The 22,803-nt window shown below is 48.8% G+C and overlaps 1 protein-coding gene and 1 long non-coding RNA gene across 2 annotated transcripts in view; one reads left to right on the forward strand and one right to left on the reverse strand.

The window, feature by feature from the left end:
• ESRRB (estrogen related receptor beta) overlaps nt 1–22,803 on the forward strand; it is a 182,024-nt gene that overhangs the window by 41,058 nt on the left and 118,163 nt on the right. The window lies entirely within an intron of this gene.
• On the reverse strand, nt 11,372–21,540 carry LOC145515877 (uncharacterized). Its single transcript, XR_014061085.1, has 4 exons — nt 21,429–21,540; nt 20,776–20,930; nt 11,919–12,553; nt 11,372–11,607 (listed from the first exon to the last, which is right to left on the reverse strand). It is a non-coding gene; the product is annotated as an uncharacterized LOC145515877 (long non-coding RNA).

Raw genomic sequence — 22,803 nt, forward strand, 5'->3', positions numbered from 1 at the left:
GAATGGGGGGTGCTGCCTGAGTCCAGAGCGGCCTGGCTGAAGCGGCGGGGAGATAACTCCCAGGAGGCACGGGGCCCAGTGCAGCCCAGCTTCTGGCTGTGGTCTGCTGGTCTCCAAAGTGTGCAAGGGGGCTGTGGTCACAAAGGTGTGATCCTGGTCTGGACCCAGAGAGGAAGCCAGTGGGGAGGGGGAGGCCTCCATACTTTGGCCTAACACTGGCTTTTCCACTGTCCTTTGGAGTCTGTGCACAATTTGCACAAATAATCAAGCATTTCGTGTGCGTTCTCTGTGCCCAGCGAGATGGACTGGTCTGGCGGGGAGGGGTACTTCTCTTCAACTGCTCTTCACCCAGAGAGCTGTGGCCTCATGACAAGTGCCCAAGATGTCCAGGGCCTATAACGGTGCCCGCACACTGTCGGCACTTCATTGACAGCTTTAGATGAGAAAATGAGGCTTAGACTCTCCAACTGGCGTTATCGTGGCTGCCAACAGCTGGGTGGGTTGTAAGAGAAGAATGCAGGCAATGAGTTGGTAAAAGGCAAAGGGAGAGGTGCATCCACTAGGACGTAAATTCCACAAAGGCAGAGTGTCCTGTCTGTTTTCTCACTGCTGACGCCCTAGTACCTAGAGGATCATCTGGTACAAAGTAGAACTCATTAAAGTTTCGTTACATGATGAGTGAACAGAGAAGAAAGGAAGGAAGGGAAGAAGGGAGGGAAGGAAGGGAAGGAATAGGAGTGTGCGAGGGGAAACCATGCAGCTGGGGGGGCCTGATGAGGAGCAGGGCCTGGCGAGAGCCGTGCCAGCTTCCCTGCACTGCCCTCCCTTCCTCATCTTCACCCCATTCATTGGGTACCTGTTCACGAGGAAGACAAGCGTTCTCTTAGGAAATGCCATGGAGGTCTCTTCTCTGCATCCTTCCCCTTGCTGCCGCCTACCAACCTGCTCTGATTTCTGAAATATCCACCCCAAGGGACGTTCCAGCCAAAAGCTGTCCCCAGTCCCAGGTGGGACGTCTGGATGGAACCTCTGCTCTTTTCTTTCCCATGTAAACTGGACCAGACGATCCAGAAGGACCCGGCAGTGGGCAGGGTGGGCCACGTGCCCAGCTTCCTTTGATGGAGAAAGTCACTGTGAGCCCCTGCCCTCACCAAATTAGCAGTCTCCCAGGGCTGCCTCTGAAAGCCAGGCTGCCCAGTAGTTTCAGGGAGCTGAAGGGCGGCAGGGAGGCCTACAGGACCGCCCAGGAGAGTCCAAGTGAGTGTTTCAAGGGCCCCAATCTCCCAAGATAACAGAGGCCACTAGGTCCCTATGTGTCTGCCCCTTCACCGTGAGGAACTGGGTCTCTCTACAGTTTTGAGACCTGGCACTTTTCACATCACCAAACCAGAATATGCTACGCCAACAGAGTCAGTATTCTGCCTCCCAGAACCTGGAGCTCTCAGGCGAACCAGGCACAATGACAGCTACCTGAAGGCACTTCGTGGGGTAGCTGCTGAGACGGGGGCTGGGCCACGTGTGACTCCCCACGAGGCTCGTGCCCTCTGTCTGCCACTGTCGTGGGCCACCTGGACACAGCTGGATGGACTGGTGTGAGGCTGCCCCTCTCTTTGCCTCTCCCCTCCCCAGGAATCCACAAGCAGTACAGTAGTAACACGGGGCTTTGGCGATGCTGAGTGCGGCTGGCAGAGCCAGGCTGGCAGGTGAGGTGTGGGGGCCTGGGCACACCTGCCTGCTGTCTGCCCTGCCTCTGCCAACCGGAGGCACCTTTGTCATCCTGGTGGGAACCATGGGCTAGTTCAGACAGGTAGAGGACGGCTGTGCTGAGACCACAGACTGGGGATTGATGTTGTCGTGCCCCGCGAGTTCTACACCAGGAAAACCCTGACCTTGACCATTGTGGGCATGGGGTGAGGAAACTGGTGGGTGGATAAGCCAGGTTTATCCCTATTGATGGGAAAAAAAGTTAATACCATTAGTTTCCAAGGGCAGCCGTAACAAACTACCACACACTGGGTGGCTTAAAACAGCAGAGATGTACTGTCTCACGGTTCTGGAAGAAAAGTCTGAAATCAGGGTCTCAGTAGGACTACGCTCTCTCTGAAACCTAGAGGCAAGAGCCTTACTTGCCTCTTCCTAGCTTCTGGTGATAGCCCGCCGTCCTTGGAGTTCCCTGCCACACAGCAGTAGCTCTGCAGCCTGTGTCCCCACTGTCCCATGGCCCTGCCCCGCATGTGTGTGAATGTGTGTGTCCGTCTCTTCTCTCCTTATAAGGACATGAGTCACATTGGATGAGGGCCCATTGTACTCCGCTATGACCTCATCCTAACTTGATTACATCCGCAGAAGCCATATTTCTAAATGAAGTCACATTCCTGATCGTGGGGGTTAGCTTTTCATAAATCATCTTCCAGTTCAGTCACTCAGTCTTGTTCGACTCTTTGTGACCCCATGGACTGCAGCATGCCAGGCTTCCCTGTCCATCATCAACTCCCAGAGCTTACTCAAAATCATGTCCATCGCATCAGTGATTCCATCCAATCATCTCATCCTCTGTTGTCCCCTTCTCCTCCTGCCTTCAGTCTTTCCCAGCATCAGGGTCTTTTCCAGTGAGTCAGTTCTTCGCATCACGTGGTCCAAGTATTGGAGTTACATCTTCAGCATCAGTCCTTCCAATGAATATTCAGGACTAATCTCCTTTAGGATGGACTGGTTGGATTTCCTTGTAGTCCAAGGGACTCTCAAGAGTCTACTCCAACACCACAGTTCAAAAGCATCAATTCTTCAGCTCTCAACTTTCTTTATAGTCCAATTCTCACATCCATACATGACTGCTGGAAAAACCATAGCTTTGACTAGACGGATCTTTGTTATTACAGGCAGTTTCTTTACCAACTGAACTATCAGGGATGCCTATATATCATCTTGAGGGGACACAATTCTACCCATAATAAGCATTGGTGCCTTTCCTTCCAGAAGAAGTTCAGGAGTATTATCTCATAGATGTCACCCTATGCAGAAAGCTTGGTTTCCTTTCTGTTCGATCCACATGGCCTCTTCTCATGAGGCATCTAGAAACAAGAGCTGAGTTAATGCCCCTGGGGACTCCCAAGAGCTGATGAAGGTCAGCTCCAAGAAAGCAGGAGTTTTCATCAGTCCCGTTGATTCCCCAGCATCTAAACAGTGCCTGGCACAGAGTAAGTGCTCGATAAAGGTTTGCTGAACGAATGCGTGTTGGTGGTGGGAGCAGCAGAGGCAGTCGGGGTAACTGTGTGACCACATGAAAGTCTCTTACCTCCCTGACTCAAGCGTGAAATGGAAATGAGGACACACAATCCACACATTATTGGGAGTGTGGTGTGGGACTGATGTAGAGGCATTCATTCACTTCCTGGCACACAGTAGTGAGCGAAGTGAAACTCGCTCAGTTGTGTCCAACTCTGCAATCCCATGGACTACACGGTCCATGGAATTCTCCAGGCCAAAATACTGGAGTATTCTCCAGGGGATGTTCCCAACTCAGGGATCGAACCCAGATCTCCCACATTGCCAGCGGATTCTTTACTAGCTGAACCATAAGGGAAACCCACAGTGAGGCACACAGTAAGTGTTCAGTAAATGCTAATTAAATCAGAATCTCTTAGAGGCGGTGGTGTGGTCCTCGAGTTTTACAGCTGGAGTGATGCTGACCTGCAGAGTGGAAATGTAGCTCTGCACTTCTTTCCTTCAGGGAAGGGTTGAGTTGCTTTAACCAGTGACCTGCCAGTGAGAAAGAGATGAACCCTCAGGTGGAAGGAGGAGAAGGCATTGCTAGAGAGATAGTACAGAGTGATCCATAAGGACACAGGCTCTGTCTGTGACCGTCCCTGGGGGTTCAAATCCCAGCTGTGCAGAGACTCAGTTTCTCCATCTCTAAAGTGGGGCAGCAGTAGCATCACTCTCCTAGGGTTCTAGTGAAGATTAACTGCAATGTGTGGTACATAGTGAGCAATATGTACATTTAGTATGATCAGTGTCACTTTTCTAAGTCCTCTGTCCTGATTGCTCCGGACTAGGTCCCTGGAAAATGTGGCCCTTGAGTTCCCGGGCTGACTTCTGGGGACGCAGGCTCTCTTTCTGGTCCCGGGGGCCCACTCCACGCCTGCCCGGCGCGCACGGCGCGCACCAGCCCACCCGCGCCCGCAGCTCCGCGCACGCTGAGATCCAGCGCGCCCTCTGGTGGCGCTCGGCCTGGGACGGGCCGGCCGCGCTGAAGAGTCCTTGCTGGGCGAGTCCTCGGGCTCGGGCAGAGGACCATCTCCTCATCCAGGCAGCACCATGGACTGCCTTCCCGGTTCTGCCGAGAGAGCGGAGTAGAACTGAGGAATGACTCTTACACACCTGCTCATCCAAATACTTTTTTCCTTAATATGATGATGAAATCGACTGGACAGCTAAAAGGGTCTGATGTCTACAAATTTGCCCCTTTGGGGTTCATCCCACGTATCTTGGACTATCTAGCCATTTCCAGCCCCTAAGTTCATGCCCTGTCTGTTATGTGGACCTATTTGGGCATTCCAGCCTCGGATTTCATCATCATCTCTAATGTTATTTGGCAGCGAGCCCATGCCAGGCAGGCTTCTAAGGGCTTTATGTGCATAACTCATTTTACCCTGAAAAAAAAAAGTCAGACCTGGAGGGATAGTAACACCTAGGAGAAAACTGAGGCTCAGAGACCTTAGAGATGTCTAGAAGATCAGACAGAAGGAGGGTTTGGAATCCTAGCAGTCTGGCTCCAGACTGATGTCACCACCACAGGGTCCTACTGCCCCCCCTGGTGAATTCTGTGTGTGGTACTGCACCCCTGCCCTTGTATATGGATGCCCCCACCTCTCCATCTAGAATGCCCGTCCTCACCCCTAGGACGCCCACTTGGCAGACTCTCCTGTGAGTTCTTCCCTGACTCTCTTTGGCCCCCAGGCCCCCACCCCAGGCCCCATCTCTCCATGTGCCTGTCACCATGTTACTTGTTTGCCTCTGCTCCTGGGCTCTGGAGTCGCTGACAGCTGGGATCATTTGCTGTTCATCTTTGCTCTATCAGTGCCAGACACACAGCAGGTGCTCACTGGATGAAGCCAGGCTCAAACAGCAGCGGCCTTCTCCAGGGATGTGTCTCACCATTGCCTCTGAAGTGCGAGGAAATGCACATTAGTCCCATTTTACAGATGGAAATACTGAGGGGTATTGCCCTTGAAGGGTCCAACCAACTCCACAGACTGAACCAAACAGGTGTGCTTACACAGTCTGTTGTTCTGTGCTCAGCTTCGCAGACCAGGGATGAGTGAGAGACAAGGATAAGGTGAGGAGCTGGCCCATGAGAACCTGTTACGTGGGTCACTCACAAGGATGGAGAGTGGAAGGGTTTGTGGGGAGAGGTCCTGGGCTTTGTCTGCCAGGCCAGGGAGGAGAAGATTTAAAATCAGCACTTGTTTCATTCACCGGGGTCTCCTCTTGAAAGATCTCATCCTTTGGGTCCATCCTCCTTCCTTTCCAGTAGACTTCTGTGCAGGCTGAAGCAGGGGCCACATGACCAAGGCAGTGGAGGGGGCCAAGTAGGGGCTGGAGGAGTTGAGAACCCAGGGCAGCTGGGGGTCTGGGATGCAAGATGGGCCCTGGCGTGTCCCACTCCCTGTCCCCCTTAATGACTGCAGTGGTTGCCTCCTTCTTCTCCCTCCTAGTCCAAGCCTCACCACTCCTCCACTCCATCCCCACGGTACTCTACTGAGCCACGTCACTAAGCACTGAGTTGGTATCCATGTGGACCACAGCAGGAATTTCTGGGCCAGTCCTGTTTCTCCTGCCCTAGTGGACACTTCTTTAAGAGAAAAATTAGGTCTTCTTTTTGCTTCCCTTCAGTGGCCAGCACCATGCTGGGCAATAGTGGATGCTCAAGAGAAGACAAGTTGCTTAATTTATTTTAGCCTCAGTTTCCTCCTCTGTAAAATGGAAATAATATATCCATATGTGTGAGACCGCCTGCATCAGAATACCTAGCACAGAGCCTAGCACATGGGAAACAAATGTTCAGTGTTAATTTCCCATGTGTGTGTGTCTGTGTGTGGCGGGGGGTGGGTGGGTATGTTAGTCGCTCAGTCATGTCCAACTCTTTGTGACCCCATGGATTGTAGCCCACCAGTCTCCTCTGTACAAGGGATTCTCCAGGCAAGAATACAGGAGTGGGTAGCCACTCCTTTCTCCAGGGGATGTTCCAGACCCAGGGATCGAACCCAGGATCTCCTGCATTGCAGGCAGATTCTTTACTGCTGACCCACCAGGGAAGCTCTCCCTGTCAAATCTGGCTGGCTCAGCCCCAGGCTCCCTGCTCTGATTGGGGGCAAGTAGAACCTACCACCTTGGACCCTGGTGGCTTGTGTTCAGAGGTTCAGATGGCCTCTCCTTTGCGCCCTCAGGGGATTGGAAGGCGGGAAGGGCTAGGAACTCCCTGGGCCCCAGCAAAGTGGAGTGTCCCCTCAACATCCAGCTGGAGCCAAGGAGACTGACTGAGATAAAAGTGGCCAGTGTGGCAGTCATGGACTTAATCTGCTCCAGGGCCCCTGTCCCCCCACCACCACCAGAAATGGACTAATGAATGAATGAGGAGGCAGGGGAGCCGGGGACAGAGTTAGGATTTCTCACTGGGTTCATGAGTGATGGCGGGAAGGTCATGACAGACATGTCTTATCCTTCTCCACGGGCTGTGTCTTCAAGTCAAAGCACAGGCCCCCATGGTGTGGACAGGGTGGGTTTATTGGAAGTCCTTAAGTTGTTTCCTTGTGTTAACTCATTTCATCCTCGTAAGAACCCTGTGGGCTGGGTTCTGTATGTCCCGCATGTTATACACAAGGAAACTCAGGGAATTAACTCTGGAAACTGTGCTCTCCACCACTGTTATTCTGTCTCCAAGATGACAGAATGAACATTTTCATTTACACCCCGCAGCCTGATGTCTTTTCCATCCCACCTTTTTGGCTCATGGCCTGGGGGCAGCGGGGGGACCTGCCAGTGTCTCATGGCCCCAGGTGAGTGCTCTCCGCTCAGACCTCCCAGCTCTGAGCTCCCCTGAGACTCATCCTACCCTCCTGGCCCTGCCCATCCCTCCAGGGGAAGAGGAGAGTCCTCGGGAATGAGAACAAGCAGCACCTGGATAAGGAACACTCCTGTCCTGCCCGGCCCACACACAGCCCTGCAATCGCTCTGGGCGGCTGGACTCTGTGGCTGTAACTGGGTCCTCCTCCCTTGTCCATCTTTGTCCAACTGTCTCCATCACCATCTCTGTCTCTCCCGAGAAGAGGAACAGGTTTGTTCAACCTCCAGTGGCCACTGAGAGCTTCCTGTGGGGCTCCCCGGGGAAAGTGAAAGTAAAGTCGCTCAGTGGTGTCCAACTCTGCGACCCCATGGACTGGAGCCTACCAGGCTCCTCCATCCATGGGATTTTCCAGGCAAGAGTACTGGAGTGGATTGCCATTTGCTTCTCCAGGGGATCTTCCCAACCCAGGGATCAAACCCAGGGCTCCTGCATTGCAGGCAGACTCTTTGCTGTCTGAGCCACCAGGGGGGATGGTCCCTAGGAAAGGCTTCAACTATCCTTGAAAGCCCCCTCCTCCCCACATGTACATGGGAGAGGGTGGTCTGGGCTCCTGCCTGATGTCCCTGCCCAGCTGCACAGCAGCTTAATGTGAAGGCGCTGTAATTTACTAGCATTCCCCACTCCTCCCCATGGTTACCAAAAGTCTTCTGAGTTCACAAGAAGGTGGGAGAGAAGAATCTCTATCCAGAAATGTAAGATGCTGGGAGGAGCTCGGAAATATGCAGAAGTATTACCCAAAATGAAATGGAGTTTGTATTTAAAAAACAGTACAAATAATAAAGAGCCCCAGTAAAATATTCAGAGCCTTTGACTCAGTAATTTCACTGCTGAGAGCTGATTCTAAGGCAGTCTCATTCCAGAGAAGAAGGAAGCATAAGGCCCAGAGAGGTTCATTACAGAAGTGAGCAGTTAGAGACAACCTAAATATGGGAGAATGGTGAAATAAATGGAGACTTTGATGTGATGGTATCATGTCAGATCCTTTTATTTATTTATTTGGTTGCGGTGGGTCTTAGTTGTGGCTCATGAGACCTTTCATTGGGGTGCATGGGCTTAGTTGCCCTGCAGCATGTGGGATCTTAACTTTCTGACCAGGGATCCAACCCAAGTCCCCTGCATTGGAAGGTGGATTCTTAACCACTGGACCACCAGGAAAGTTCTTGGACTCTTTTAAAGTGATGCTTGTGAAGCGTGTGTAACAACTGGGAACATGTATACATTGTAACTAAAATATTAAACTACATAAAATGTATGTGTTGACGGAAATGAGCGAAAACTGTAATAATTCTGGTGTGCGGTGATAAGGTGGTGACTTTCTTTAAAATTGCTTTAAAATTTAAAATTTCTTGCCTGGAAAATCCCAGGCACAGAGGAGCCTGGTATGCTACAGTACACGGGGTTGCAAAGAGTCAGACACGACTGAGCGACTTCACTTTTCTTTTTTTCTTTAAAATAATTTTCTTTGATTGAACTACTCCTACAATTTAAAAAAAGAAAGAAACTTAGGCAGGGATGGTAACCAGAAAGGGGCATCTGGACTTCCAGCAGTGTTCAATGTCTGCACTCAGGTGCTGGGTGGGTACATAGAGGTATTCATTTCATGAACATTCCTTGTACTGTGTACACTTGGGATACATGAACATTTCTGTATGTATGCTACTTCAATGAAAAGCTGAAAACGAAAAGGAAAAATGATATATTAAAAAACAGAAAGGCTGATCACTTCATGTTTAATTGGACACACTCTGAGCTGTAGCCTAATAATTAGTAAGGGTTTCTTTTTCTCCTAAAATTTCCTCTTGTTAAAAATTAGTAATCACTGTTTTTAAAAGTCCTTTTCTCTGGGCTTGTTTGAAGCCAAAGACCTGGACAACAGGAAGGCTGATTTAAGAATGTATAGTACCTAAAGGCTGTGAAACCTCAGATTTGTGGTTTCCAAACCAGAACATGCATCTGAATCTTCTGGATGACTTGACTGCTTGTTAACATGTAGTGTTGGGTCCCATCTAGGTCTGGGGTGGGCCTGGGAATTTGTATTTCTAGCAAGTTCCCAGATGATGATGATCCTGCTGGATCATCTTTGAGAATCACTGCCGTAAGATAACCCTCTGGAGTTCCAAGCATAATGGTAGGGGAGGGCTGTGAGTGTCAAGGCATAGCCTTCCTCCTGCAAAACCAAAGCTGATGTTAGGTCTTGCCGATAATAATTCTGTCACACCAGAAGATGTTAGTGCCTCCAGTCATCTGGCGCTCGGCTCTGTGCGGAAGCAATTGATTTTAACTGGCCTTACTGATGCCTTCCAAAAACTCTAGCCAAAGCTGGTATTGGTGTTGCCAGGTGTGAAAGGGACATAGAGGCAAAAACATTCAAGAGTGAGGGAGGTACAAATTAGAATGCCTGGCATTGTATCTTTAAACTCAAGTGAGTGCCTTTTTAGGGGGTGAAAGAACGATAAACAGTTTATTGAGGAATTATCCTAGGTCAGGCACTATGCTGAGAGCTGTGTGTGCCTTGTCTCAGTTCATCCTCAGAACCACCCTCCAAGGTCAGTAGGATCACTGTCCCTGTGGCCCGCCCAAAGCCCCATGGCTTATACATGGATGTGTGGATGGAGGCTGGGGAGCAGATCTGTGGATGTGGCCCTGTGCAGGCAGAGCTGGTGGGCACCCAGTCGCCACCCTCCCCCTTCCTGGCATTGTCTGCAGCAGTGGCCACGGAGTAGAGCTGCCAGGGCAGGCTGCATGGGCAGCCCAGGGAAAGGATGGATTTCGTAGGAGGAGTTGGTGGAGGAGGTAGTCCCTGGGGAAGGCAGGCTGGAGAAGAGAGGAGGAGGGGACACAGGGGTGGGGGAAATGATCTAGGAAGCAAGACACCAAGGGCTGGGGGTGCTGGGACTTGGGGATGAAGGAGGGCTTCCCTGGTGGCTCAGATGGAATGGAAGAAACCCAAATGAGAGAAGCAGAAGCCGCAAAGGCTCACTTCTCTGCAGATCCTGTCCTCAGGTGTGGCTGGATCCAGGGCCACCAGGATTCCACCCCTCCTTATTTTCTGATTTTTCTACAAGGGATGTATTAGGAAAAAAGGAGTGGCTAAGATCAGGCAGTAGTCATGTATGGATGTGAGAGTTGGACTAGAAAGAAAGCTGAGTGCACAAGAATTGATGCTTTTGAACTGTGGTGTTGGAGAAGACTCTTGAGGGTCCCTTGGACTCTAAGGAGATCCAACCAGTCCATCCTAAAGGAAATCAGTCCTGAATATTCATTGAAAGGACTGATGCTGAAGCTGAAACTCCAATACTTTGGCCACCTGGTCCAAAGAACTGACTCCTTGGAAAAGACCCTGATGCTGGAAAAGACTGAAGGCGGGAGGAGAAGGGGATGACAGAGGATGAGATGGCTGGATGGCATCACCGACTCAACTGACATGAGTTTGAGTAAACTCCAGCAGTTGGCGATGGACAGGGAGGCCTGGCGTACTGCAGTCCATGGGGTCACAAAGAGTCGGACAAGACTGAGTGACTGAACTGAACTGAAGATCAGGCAGCCCGGGGTCAGGCTAGGGTGGCCTGGGGGTGCTGCAGAAGCTCTTTGAGGCCTCTTGGGTGGGAGGCACTCCAGAGGCTGCTCTTCCTCCCTCCTCTGGGAGAGGGTGGCCAGCTGAGAGTGCGCTGCTGGCGTCCTTGTCACTCTGTCATGTTGCTCTTCTTCTCTGGGGGCCGCCTGGAGTGTGAGGGTGGCGATCCTGCCCCATGCAGCTCCGCCTGATGGTTACATGACTCTGCAGGGCTCCTATTGGTACCCAGATTTCCTCCTGTAGGTGCTCCCTCTTCACCCCTGCTCCCTCCCCGAGAGTCCAAGACACCTGGGTCTCTGCAGCAGACCCTGGCCTGCTCACCTGCGAACGTGCAGGCAGGGGCTGATTGCCTCTCTTCCTCTTTAGGGCACCTCATCGAGTCTACGAGGCACCCCAGAGACTGTGGGGCGCCGCATCCAGTCTAGTGCTTCATGGACTGCTGTATCATGAAGCTCTGTTACATTGGCTGGCATTTCATGGAAGCAGCCTTAACAGAAGATAAAGATTCACTCTGGCTCTGTCCCCCAGTCTCAGATCTGTTCGGACCTACTTGCTTTTCTGGGCTGTTCCATTCTGAACTGCAAGGACATGCTATTAATCTTTATTATCTGTTTATTCCACAACCCCCACCCCCACCCCACACACACCACAGCAAGAAGGGACCCAGGAGTGTTACCCAGAAGGTGGCCTGACTTTCTTTATTTCCCCCTCACCAGATGGGAGGTACTGCTGTGCCTCTGATCATGACCTCACTAGAGCCATGAGATAGTGTCCAGCAGGGGCTTTGAGATGGCAAGACCCTCACCACCCCCACCCCACCCCCACCCCACACACAGCTTGCACCCTGCTTGGAGTGGCTCCCATTCGGCCTTCCTGCAGACTCTCTCACATTGTTGGTCATAGGATCCTGAAAAGACACATTTAAGAAGCCATTCCTGTGTTTTCATTACAGTAAGACCTTCCTCCATTGGAGATGGTCCCAACACATCTCCAAGACGGCTTGGTTACCCTGGGCCCAGACAGGTGGGGTCAGGGGCTCCCACACCTCTCTGCCTGGGCTCCTGTATAAGCCCATTCAAGGTGGCCTCATTGAGAAGTCCCTTGAGACGAGAGGCTGGGGTGCAAAGCCAGCTCAGGTAGTTGGTCCCCTCCCTGCCACTCAGTGAGGTGAGGTGAGTCCAGCTGTGGGAGACTACACAACTCTGGTCTCTTCATTACCTCCTAACTGGTCCTTTGGAGAAGGAATAGCCAGGAGGTGGATTTTCACATATTGATGACTCTTCTTCCAAGATTAAGAAGTGAGAGTAGCATGCACATTTCTGAGGGTTGCCTGGGCGACACCTGATGCTATTGACAGGTGTGTAAGAGGATTTCCAAGGATGGAGTAAGCCTCAGAGGCTATAGGAACGACAGTTCCTTTGACCCCTGTTGAAAGACTCAGATTCCAGTGGAGTGTTGGGTCAGCATGAAATTCCAGGTTCGAATCACAGCAAAGATTAAAAGCAGACTCAGAGGCATCTCCAGCAGGTAACTGTGCAGCCTTGATCTTGATATCACGTGAGAGTCTACGGCTCACCATGATAGACCAGGCATTCTACACTTGGATTCTGCGGTTGGGAGGCTCGTGGTGAGGTGGGCAGAGGGTGGCTGGGCTAGGAGGAGCCGTGCTCCCAGCACAGCTTGGAAGATGCTGCTGCAGAGCCTCCCATCTCCAGACCCACGGGATCAGGAGCAGCAGTAGGGCAGAGAGGGACGCTGTGAGCAGACTCGTACGGGCTGGCTCAGTGAAGAAGGTTAGCCACTGGCTAACTTATTCTCAGGCTTCTCTGATGGCTCAGTGGTAAAGAATCCGCCTGCCAATGAAAGGAGAAGCAGGTTCAATCCCTGGGTTGCAAAGATCCCCTGGAGAAGGAAATGGCAACCCACTCCAGTTTTCTTGCCTGGGAAATCCCATGGACAGAGGAGCCTGGTGGGCTACAGCCAATGGGGTCCCAAAGAGTCAGACATGACTTAGCGACTAAACAACAGCAACCACTTTAGCCTCAGTTGTCGTCTTTTCTGGAGGGCTAAATGCAATGTGGACAGTGAATGTGTTCTGGGGGAGAAGATATCTCTATGAGAGGCAGAGTTGAGGTCAGGACTCCCGTTCAGGAAAGGACAGGGTGGAGCCAGTGTCTGTTGGTCTCAGATTCTGTGCCAGCTACTGTGCAAAGAGCATTACGCCACACTGAAAGCCTGAACGTGAAGCCACTCAGTCGTGTCCAACTCTTTGTGAACCCACGGACTGGGGCCTGCCAGGCTCCTCCACCCATGGGATTTTTCCAGGCAAGAAAACTGGAGTGCGTTGCCATTTCCTTCTCCAGGGGATCTTCCCAACCCAGGGATGGAACCCAGGTCTCCCATACTGCAGACTCCTTACCGTCTAAGCCACCACAGAAGTGTATACCCATACTACCATGCAACAAACCATTTTAAAGACAGAGGAAACGTGGACAAGGAGGTTACATGTTATCCCAGGATCACGGAGCTAATGAAGGGCAGAGTGAGAGTTTGATCGGCCAGACGCCAATGGCAGACTCTTTCCTGGTGCTTCTTAACTGCTTCCCCCGACACAGACAGCAGGAGACATTTACCTGGAGGTTGTTTCCCGTCAGCATCAGAGCATTCCTTGTAATTCACAAGCATTAGTTGTAGTTTGATTCACACCCTCTGCTCTTACTCAAAAAAGCATTTCCCACACAAGTGAATGCAAGTGATATTATTAACTGCCATTTAATAGTACTACATACTAAATGATTAAGAGTATTATGCTTGCAAATTTGGAGACTTTACCAATATTAGCATTCCTAGTAACTGACTTCATCCTGTGTGTGTGTGTGCGCTCAGCCATCAGTCATGTCCAACTCTTTGCAACCCAGTGGGCTGTAGCCTGCCAGGCTCCTCTCTCCATGGGATTTTCCGAGCAAGAATACTGAAGTGGGTTGCCCTTTCTTCCTCCAGAGGATCTTCCCAACCCAGGGACTGAACCCATCTCTCCTGTGTCTCCTGCACTGCAGGCAGATTCTTTACCGCTGAGTCACTGAGGAAGCGTCTTCATACCACACCTGATTTGAAATCCATCTGTACATCATGACATTGTTTCAGAACCAGCCAGTTGTATTACCCATGATGACAAGTTTGGTCCTCGCTCACATATGCTGCAAGGCCAGACACCTGAATGGGGTTGGTCTCATTCTGAGTGGCAAAGGGCAATGATACAAAAAAGCAAGGGTGTTTAGGCAGGTTGCACCTTTTTCCTCTAACTTCCCCTCCAAACGGGATGCCATTCTGGGCCAAGGTCTGATTTGTAGCAGTGATGTTTCTTGTTTTATTTATTTATTCGTTGATTGATTGATTCAATGCTATTTGGAGAACAGTGATTTTTTTTTTTTAAATATACCTTTTCCTGTTCTTTTATTTTGTATCAGGGTATAGCCAACTAACAGGGGGCTTCCCTGGTGGCTCAGAGGGTAAAGCGTCTGCCTGCAATGTGGGAGACCTGGGTTCGATCCCCAGGTCGGGAAGATCCCCTGGAGAAGGAAATGGCAACCACTCCAGTACTCTTGCCTGGAAAATCCCATGGACGGAGGAGCCTGATAGGCTACAGTCAATGGGATCGCAAAGGGTCGTACATGACTGAGCAACTTCACTTTCACCATAGCCAACTAACAATGTTGTGATAGTTTCAGGTGAATACCAAAGGGACTCAGCCATACATATACATGTATCCGTTCTCCCTAAAACTCCCCCTCCCATGATGGGTACAGTACTGGTACCATGTGCTGTATGAGTATAGAACCACGGCTGGTTCTCAAACAGTGTCATGATGTACAGGCGGATTTCAAATCAGGTATGCTACAAAGTTGCTTCCCCAGTGGCTCAGCGATAAAGAATCCACCTGCAATGCAGGCTGCCACATAACGTGAAGCAGAGTTCCATGTGCTATACGGTAGGTCCTTGTTGGTTATCCATTTTAAACATAGCCATGTGTACATGTCGATCCCAGATTCCCTAATTATCCCTTTCCCCCATTCTTCGCCTCCCCTCCCCCAGCAACCATAAGTTCGTTCTCTAAGTCTGTGAGTCTCTTTTGTAAATAAGTTCATTTGTACAATTTCTTTTTAGATTCCACATATAGGATGCCATGCAATATTTCTCCTTCTCTGTCTGACTTACTTCACTCAGTATGACTATCTCTAGGTCCATCCATGTTGCTGCAAATGGCATTATTTCACTCTTTTTTAATGACAGTAATATTATTGTGTGTGTGTGTGTGTGTGTGTGTGTGTGTATCTTCTTTATCCATTCCTCTGGTGATTGACATTTAGGTTGCTTTCACATCTTGGCTATCGTAAACAGTGTTGCAATGAACATTGTGGTGCTTGTATCCTTTCAGATCATGTTTTTCTCCAGATATATGCCTAGGAGTGGGATTGCAGGGTCATATGGTAGCTATATTTTTAGTTTTTTAAGGAACCTCCGTATTGTTCTCCATAGAGGCTGTACCAATTTACCTTCCCACCAACAATGTAGAACGGGAGCGAACACTGATTTTTAGAGAGATTGTTTTGTCAAAGAATATTCCAAGGGGGCTTGGAGGCTCCATAGAGATGGTTCATGGACTTCCTGGAGGTGTTGGTGAAGGACTGAGACTGGGACCAACTTATCAAACATAACAAGCTACTTTTTGGCTGCTTTATGTTACAGTTCTGCATACAGTTCCATCCCATGAAAGACTCTTTGGGGCTCTTTTTTGAAGTTTGAAAACCACTGCTTTAAAATGATGCTTTTGTGATCCCAAAGGCAAAAGCATTCCTGCTGATGGGCAAGTCCCTCTCCGTGTCCCCTATCAGTTAAGAGTTTCTAAATCTAAATCTCTGTACAGGCCCATTCTCTGGGGCAAAAAGTGAGTCTTGCCAGTGGAGCGGCTGGGGTAACTAGGATCCAAGGGAATACGCATTGGTGGATGTTGGAAGAAACAGGAAAATAAGTCCACCTATTTGATCTCATGATGGCCTTTCAGACTGGAAAGGGAAGGAATATGGGGTAAGGAGCCCTCCTTGTTTTATTAGGGACTTTATTCTCCATCCAGAGGAGACCTCCTGATATCTTGGATGTTAGCAGAAGCTATTCGCATGCATCCACGTGGTTTCAGAATTGCTGTCGATTTGAACCTGCTCCAACCAAGCAAATTAGCCCTAACGGGGCCAAAGTGGGGCTTGGAAGTAGATTGTTTTCCTTTTCACCACTTCCTCTGTTTTCTTACAGCTGCCTTCACCTTCTCCAAGTCATAAAAAGTTAAAATTCACCCTTTGGTGCTCTGCTCAAAGTTATGTGGCAGCCTAGATGGGAGGCAAGTTTGGGGAGAATCAGTTCAGTTCAGTCGCTCAGTTGTATCCAGCTCTTTGCAAACCCCATGGACTGCAGCATGCCAGGCCTCCCTGTCCATCACCAACTCCCAGAAGCTTACTCAAACTCATGTCCATCACACCGGTGATGCCATCCAACCATCTCATCCTCTGTCATCCCCTTCTCCTCCTGCCTTCAATCTTTCCCAGCATCAGGGTCTTTTCCCATGAGTCGGTTCTTCACATCAGGTGGCCAAAGTATTCGAGTTTCAGCTTCAGCATCAGTTCTTCCAATGAATATTCAGGACTGATCTCCTTTAGGATGGACTGGTTTGATCTCCTTGGAGTCCAAGGGACCCTCAAGAGTCTTCTCCAACACCACAGTTCAAAGGCATCACAGTTCTTCACTGTTCAGCTTTCTTTATAGTCCAACTGTCACATCCATACATGACAACTGGAAAAACCATAGCCTTGACTAGACAGACTTTTGTTGGTAAAGTAATGTCTCTGTTTTTCAATATGCTGTCTAGGTTGGTCATAGCTTTTCTTCCAGGGAGCAAGTGCCTTTTAATTTCATGGCTGCAGTCACCATCTGCAGTGATTTTGAAGCCGAAAGAAATAAAATCTCTCACTGTTTCCATTGTTTCCTCATCTATTTGCCATGAAGTGATGGGACCGGATGCCATGATCATGATCAATAACCTCAGATATGCAGATGATATCACCCTTATGGCAGATAGCAAAGAACTAAAGAGCCTCTTGATGAAAGTGAAAGAGGAGAGTGAAAAAGTTGGCTTAAAACTCAACACTCAGAAAACTAAGATCATGGCATCCAGTCCCATCACTTCATGGCAAATAGATGGGGGAGAATAGGTACATTTATACGGATGGCTGAGTCCCTTCTCTGTTCTCCTGAAGCTATCACAACATTGTTAATCGGCTGTGTGTGCATGCTCGATCACTTCCATCATGTCTGCATCTTTGTGACCCTGTGGACTGTAGCCCACCAGGCTCCTCTGTCCATGGGATTGTCCAGGCAAGAATACTGGAGTGGGTAGCCAGTCCCTCCTCAACAGATAAAATGAGAGTAATGACACCCAGCTCAGATGTAAAGTGGTGTGGATAACCTTGAGTTAGAATAGAACAGTGCTGAGTGCCAGCACAGAGTGATGCTCAGTAAATGGTCCCTCCCCACCCCCCTCCACCCCCATCACTGAAGAGTCATAGAGTTGGTGTTCTTCGATGAACAATGGAAAAAGAGAAGAAAATGAAAATGCTACAATATTAGTGATGGACCAAAACAAGAAGCTGATCATATCATGAATAAGAAATAGAGTTTCTGTCTCTATTGTTGGTATGAGATCACAGGCAGAATTATTCAATTGGAGGAAGATAGAGTAAATGGAGACAAGCTGAAGGTGCTTAGGGGCTGTGTGGACACTTTCTGGGCTCAGAGATGGTTAAAGTGAAAGTGAAAGTCGCTCAGTCATGTCCGACTCTTTGAGACCCCATGGACTGTAGCCCGCCAGGCTCCTCTGTCGGTGGGGATTCTCCAGGCAAGAATACTGGAGTGGGTTGCTGTGCCCCCCTCCAGGGGATCTTCCCAACCCAGGGATCAAACCCAGGTCTCCCACATTGCAGGTGGATTCTTTACCATTTGAGCTACTAGGGAACCCAAGAATACTGGAGTGCGTAGCCTATCCCTTCTCCAGTAGATCTTCCAGACTCAGGAATCGAATCAGGGTCTCCCGTATTGCAGGCTGATTCTTTACCAGCTGAGCTACCAGGGAAGCCCACAGGCACCAGGAATGGTTACTGATGACCTATTTGGAAATGGTCCCTTAAAGATGAAGGTGAAAGTGAAAGTCCATCAGCTGTGTCCGACTCTTTGCGACCTCAAGGACTATACAACCCATGGAATTCTCCAGGCCAGAATACTGGAGTGGGTAGCCTTTCCCTTCTCCAGGGGATCTTCTCAACCCAGGGATCGAACCCAGGTCTCCTGCATTTCAGGCCAATTCTTTACCAGCTGAGCCACAAGGGACCCTAGGAAATGTAATCAGTCACCTTTCTCTGTTTCTCAGGACTGCCAGCCCAGCTGGGGGCAGGAAGAGACAGAACAACAGACAATAGGGTGGGCAGACCCTGAATATTTGATACATGGATCTCCCATCCTCTGCAACCAATTTGCACTGAGATATAATCAAGTAGTCATTAATAATAATCATTATTTTCCTGACTGTTGATAATCTAAAAATAAACACTTCAAAATCATGAACACATTTCAATGTTTTAGTGTTATTATTCCAATTCAGTAAGATTTTTCATGTAAAAACTAATATTTGAGCTTACAAATATTACATCTCACAGTTGTGTTTCACTGTTTTAAATTTTAAATGCAAATAAAAATTTCACATAGAATAACAAGACTGAAGTAAGTCCAGTTCTTTCCTGTCTCTAGAAATCCTTGTGCTGTCATTGTTTACTTTGAATTTACCATTTAAACACAAGGATGTGTTTAGGAAGTACCACAGGGGTCAAGACACAGACAAGCCTTAAGAGAGCTTGGATGATCCTATGCTTTTAAGAATGGACTCTTGAAACACCCCTAGAGCTAAGGGGAGCTAAGTTTGTGTGTGTGTGGCTGACTTATTACCTTCAGGTGAAATGCAATTTGTATTAAAGGACAAGTAATAAGAATATGCTAATTTGAAGTTTACATATATTATTAAAACAGCAACTGCAACAGTTTCATTTTGCTTTTTTTTTGGCCCATGCCACACAGCATGTGGGTTCTTAATTCCCTGACCGGGGACCGAACCCATACTCCCTGCACTGGACGCACTAGAACCAGAGTCTGAACCACTAGACTGCAGGGAAGTCCCGGGAAGTGTTTTATCACTGACATTGTTTTGACTTGCTGGAGCAAGGTGAGAACATAATGTAGCCTGACTTAAGAGTTGGCTTTACACTGTTTTTACACCCTGTCAGACGGTGACCCCCTTCTTGCTTGCATCCATGGGTAGCCAATCGCCACCAACCTGCCGATGGTATGGCCCAGGTGTTGTGGACACTGTTGGTTGCTCACCCAATAGCCTTTCCTGCTTCCTCCTGTAACAGAAGTGGATCTTGCTTGTCACTGAACATTAATGTTCTCAGGAGCAGAGAGCCTCTCCCTCAGCTTCAGGGAGTAAATGTATTTTAAACCAATCACGGCAACCATTTCTCCTCTGACAGTGATTGGTTTAGGATGAGTGTGGTTCTGGATTCTGGCAGAGAAGATGTAAGATTAAGTCTGCTGCAGTGGGAATGGGGAGAAAGGTTTTCCTCTGGAATCAAATCAAATAAAGACAAACAACAAAAACAGAGACACAGGGGGAACATTTCTCCCAGCATAAACTCATATATGCATACACCCCCTTCCCGGCTTCGGACAGGTTGGGTGAGGAAGTGGTACCTAGGCCCCAAGAAGCAAGCTTCACCTCTAGGGGGATGAGGGGAAGGTAACAGCCAGTATGCTAAGGACAGCCCACCCCCAAAATGAAACCACCTGCCCCTGGAGTCTTTGCCACGTGAGACCACAGACCTATTCCTGAAGCCACTGGATCTCCTCGTGCTTGAGGCTAAAATGAAGCACAGTGTTGGCTGGGTGCACACGTGGGAAAAGACAGTCACCCAAGGAAGTGGCTCAGCTCAGGATGAAGAAAACCAGGGAGAAGGGAGAGCACACAGTATGTACTGGAAGAGAGGGAGGTGGAGAAGGGACACTGTGCCGGGGGTCCTGACGGGTGGCTTCAGACGACACCATTGACCTGGACGTCTTGGCAACTGAACCGGAACCAAGCTGACTGAATGGATGGGCGAATGGGTAGGTGCGGCAAGGTCCACCTAGGCCTTCGTAAGCCAGTGAGGCTGTTACTAGTGCAGTGCCCACCGGTCATAACTCATCAATCATCGCGCTCATTACGCTCCTCCTCCCCAACCAAGCAAGGCGTAGTAAATAATAAAATAGTGTGAACTGCGAGAAAGTCAGTGACCCTGAGCCACTTGCTGATTCAGTCTTGATCTCAGCCCTAGTCCCCTAGAAAACAGAGCTGGAGGCCAGCTGATTTGTGTTAATGTATGGCAAAAGTCATCACAATATTGTAAATTAATTATCCTTCAATTCAAATAAATAAAATTAAAAAACAGAAAAAGAAGAAACACCAAAAAAAAAAAAAATGCTGACACTTCATTGGAGAAGTATAAGGCCTGGGAACAGAGGGTGATGGAAAGGGGAGGGAGGCAAGGTCAGATGCCAAGCCAAGTGATGTGATGTGTACTGTGCTGGCCACCACGTGCCTAGCTGGTCTCACAAAAACCTCGCAGGGTGTCTGGCATGCACGTCTCTTCCAGAGGGTTTATAAAGAGAAATCACACCATGAAACAGCGCTCAGAGGGCAGGGGAAAAAAGGGAAGAATTCCGGGAGCTACCCTCCTGAACTTCTAGGGTGCATCGTCTGGCACCTTCAGTAAACCAGCCCTCATGGACTGGACGTGGAGGTGAGACTCAGCCTGAGTAGGGTGCTGAACCAGAGAGAAAAAGGAGGCAGTCGAGGGGACCAGCGGCGACACCTATAGTGTACGCGTGTGACTCAGGCTCTAGGCGCAGGTATTGACCTTCAGTGCATAGGGGCAACCCATCCCACCTGGTTCCACGTTTGTCCCTCTCCGTGTGGGGCTCAGACAGCCTTCGGGAGGCCTTGACACCTTCTTCACCGCTCTTCCAGTCCTTTCCTCATCACCCTTCCAGTCTGCTTTCAAAGCAAGTCCCTCGGGGCTGCACATACAATTCCATCAGTGCCTGTAGTAAGAGAGAGTAAAGAGGAATTATGGCTGCTCCTTGCTTGGCTGGGTTTTGTAGAATTACCCCAAAGCAGTGTTTATCATGCCATCGAACTGGAGGCCCATGGTTAATGTGCTATCTGTCCTGACCCCAGATCTCTCTCTGCATCGCTGCCCTTCCACCAGCTCTCCTACCGTCTGGCTCATTCTAGGGTCATTGCTGACAAGTGTATTACCGGTGTTTATCCATATTAAATTTGTACCATTGACTGCCTTCTTCTGTATTTCTCTAAACCCTCTTTGGTCCTCCTGCAGTTTCCCTTCCTGCCTTGCCTCGCCCTTCTTGGAAAGGCAAAGCATTCTAAGACAGGAATTCTAGTGAAGGTTGTTGCTAACTGTTTACGAAGAATGAAGTTGTAAGAGGAGGCCCTGGCTGCAAGGCTGGAGCCTTCATATGGAATTGGTACTGACCCATTCATAATTGCTTCCCAGGTGGCGCTAGTGGTAAAGAACCCACCTACCAACGTAGGAGACGGAAGAGAGGCAGGTTTGTTTGATTCCTGGGTTTGGAAGATCCCCTGGAGGAGGTCATGGCAACCCACTCTTGGTATTCTTGCCTGAAGAATCCTATGGACAGAGGAGCCTGGCAGGCTATAGTCCATGGGGTCACAAAGAGTGGCACATGAGTGAAGTGACTTAACACGTACACCCTCATAATCACCTCTTTCTGAGCAGTGCGGACTTCACTGATGGGACTGGCTTCATTACAATATACATTTGGGAAGGTAACCGTTGGCCAGCACTTTTCTCATGTAAAAACACAATCGAAAGCTCTCATCTTGATCATGTGTTACATAGCTCGAGCACTTTACAGTTTATAAAACACTTACATTTGATTTTTCCTAAACCCTAAAAGCGTGTGCTGTTTTTCCCTCTCCATAAAACATTTTACTAGAGCAAAAATAAAATGCATTTTATTCTAAAGAATAATGAAATAAGAAGTTCTACCTTAATTGAGCCATTAGGAAATGAAAACGCATTTCCGTGTTCCTGGTATTGACTTTTATATCATTAATGCTAGGGAGACAGGCTCAACCAACATGCTTCTTTTTTTCCCATTAAATGGCGACACTTAACATGTGTGTGTTAGCTTACAATTAATTTTCCCAAAGTTTCACATATTTAATAATTTCTTTGAGGTAATTATCTCTGAGAGTAGAAATATACTGGGAGGCATAATTTGTTGAGTTTGCCAAACAAATTCTTCATTCTTTCTGTGGCCAGTGTTGACCATGAGATTTTGGCAGTTAAAACTATCATCCGGCATAGGAAGGGAATGATTTCAGTCAGCCCAGACTCTTACATCTTCCCATACATAGAAAAATGCTAAATTCCTTAACTTGGAGATATCTGACTTCCTTTAATTAACAATCATCTTGTGATGTTCAGCCTACCTGTCCTTCGTTGCAAAACTTCTGTATGTTTTGGCTCCTTCCCTCGCCTCCTCAGAGCAGTTCTGTCAGAGTCACTTGAGATGCTGTCTCAGGGGCTCGCAGTCCTAAAGATTCCCACCGAATAAAACATAACTCTGAAAAAAAAAAGCAACTATAAAAAGAAGCTATCATCAAAGAAAAATTGGCCTTTTACCAATGATAAGGCCCTAGAAACAAACTGTTTGCTTGATATTTGAAATCGACCGTGTTTTATGCACAAACTGATGCAAAAGTCACAAGAAATTGGATGGTCAGTTAATATGTGACACAGATGAAAAGAAGGTCAAATTTCTTTGTTATTAGTTTTGATAAAAACCCACCATCCACTGTCATGGAAAATACTTAATTAGGCAGCTCATTCATCAGTCAATAGCAAGTTGTTTAATGCCTCTTAGGTGC

The sequence above is a fragment of the Giraffa tippelskirchi genome, chromosome 7 (assembly GCF_054371585.1).
Source record: "Giraffa tippelskirchi isolate mGirTip1 chromosome 7, T2T-mGirTip1v1.2.pri, whole genome shotgun sequence".
Classification (NCBI taxonomy): Eukaryota; Metazoa; Chordata; class Mammalia; order Artiodactyla; family Giraffidae; genus Giraffa; species Giraffa tippelskirchi.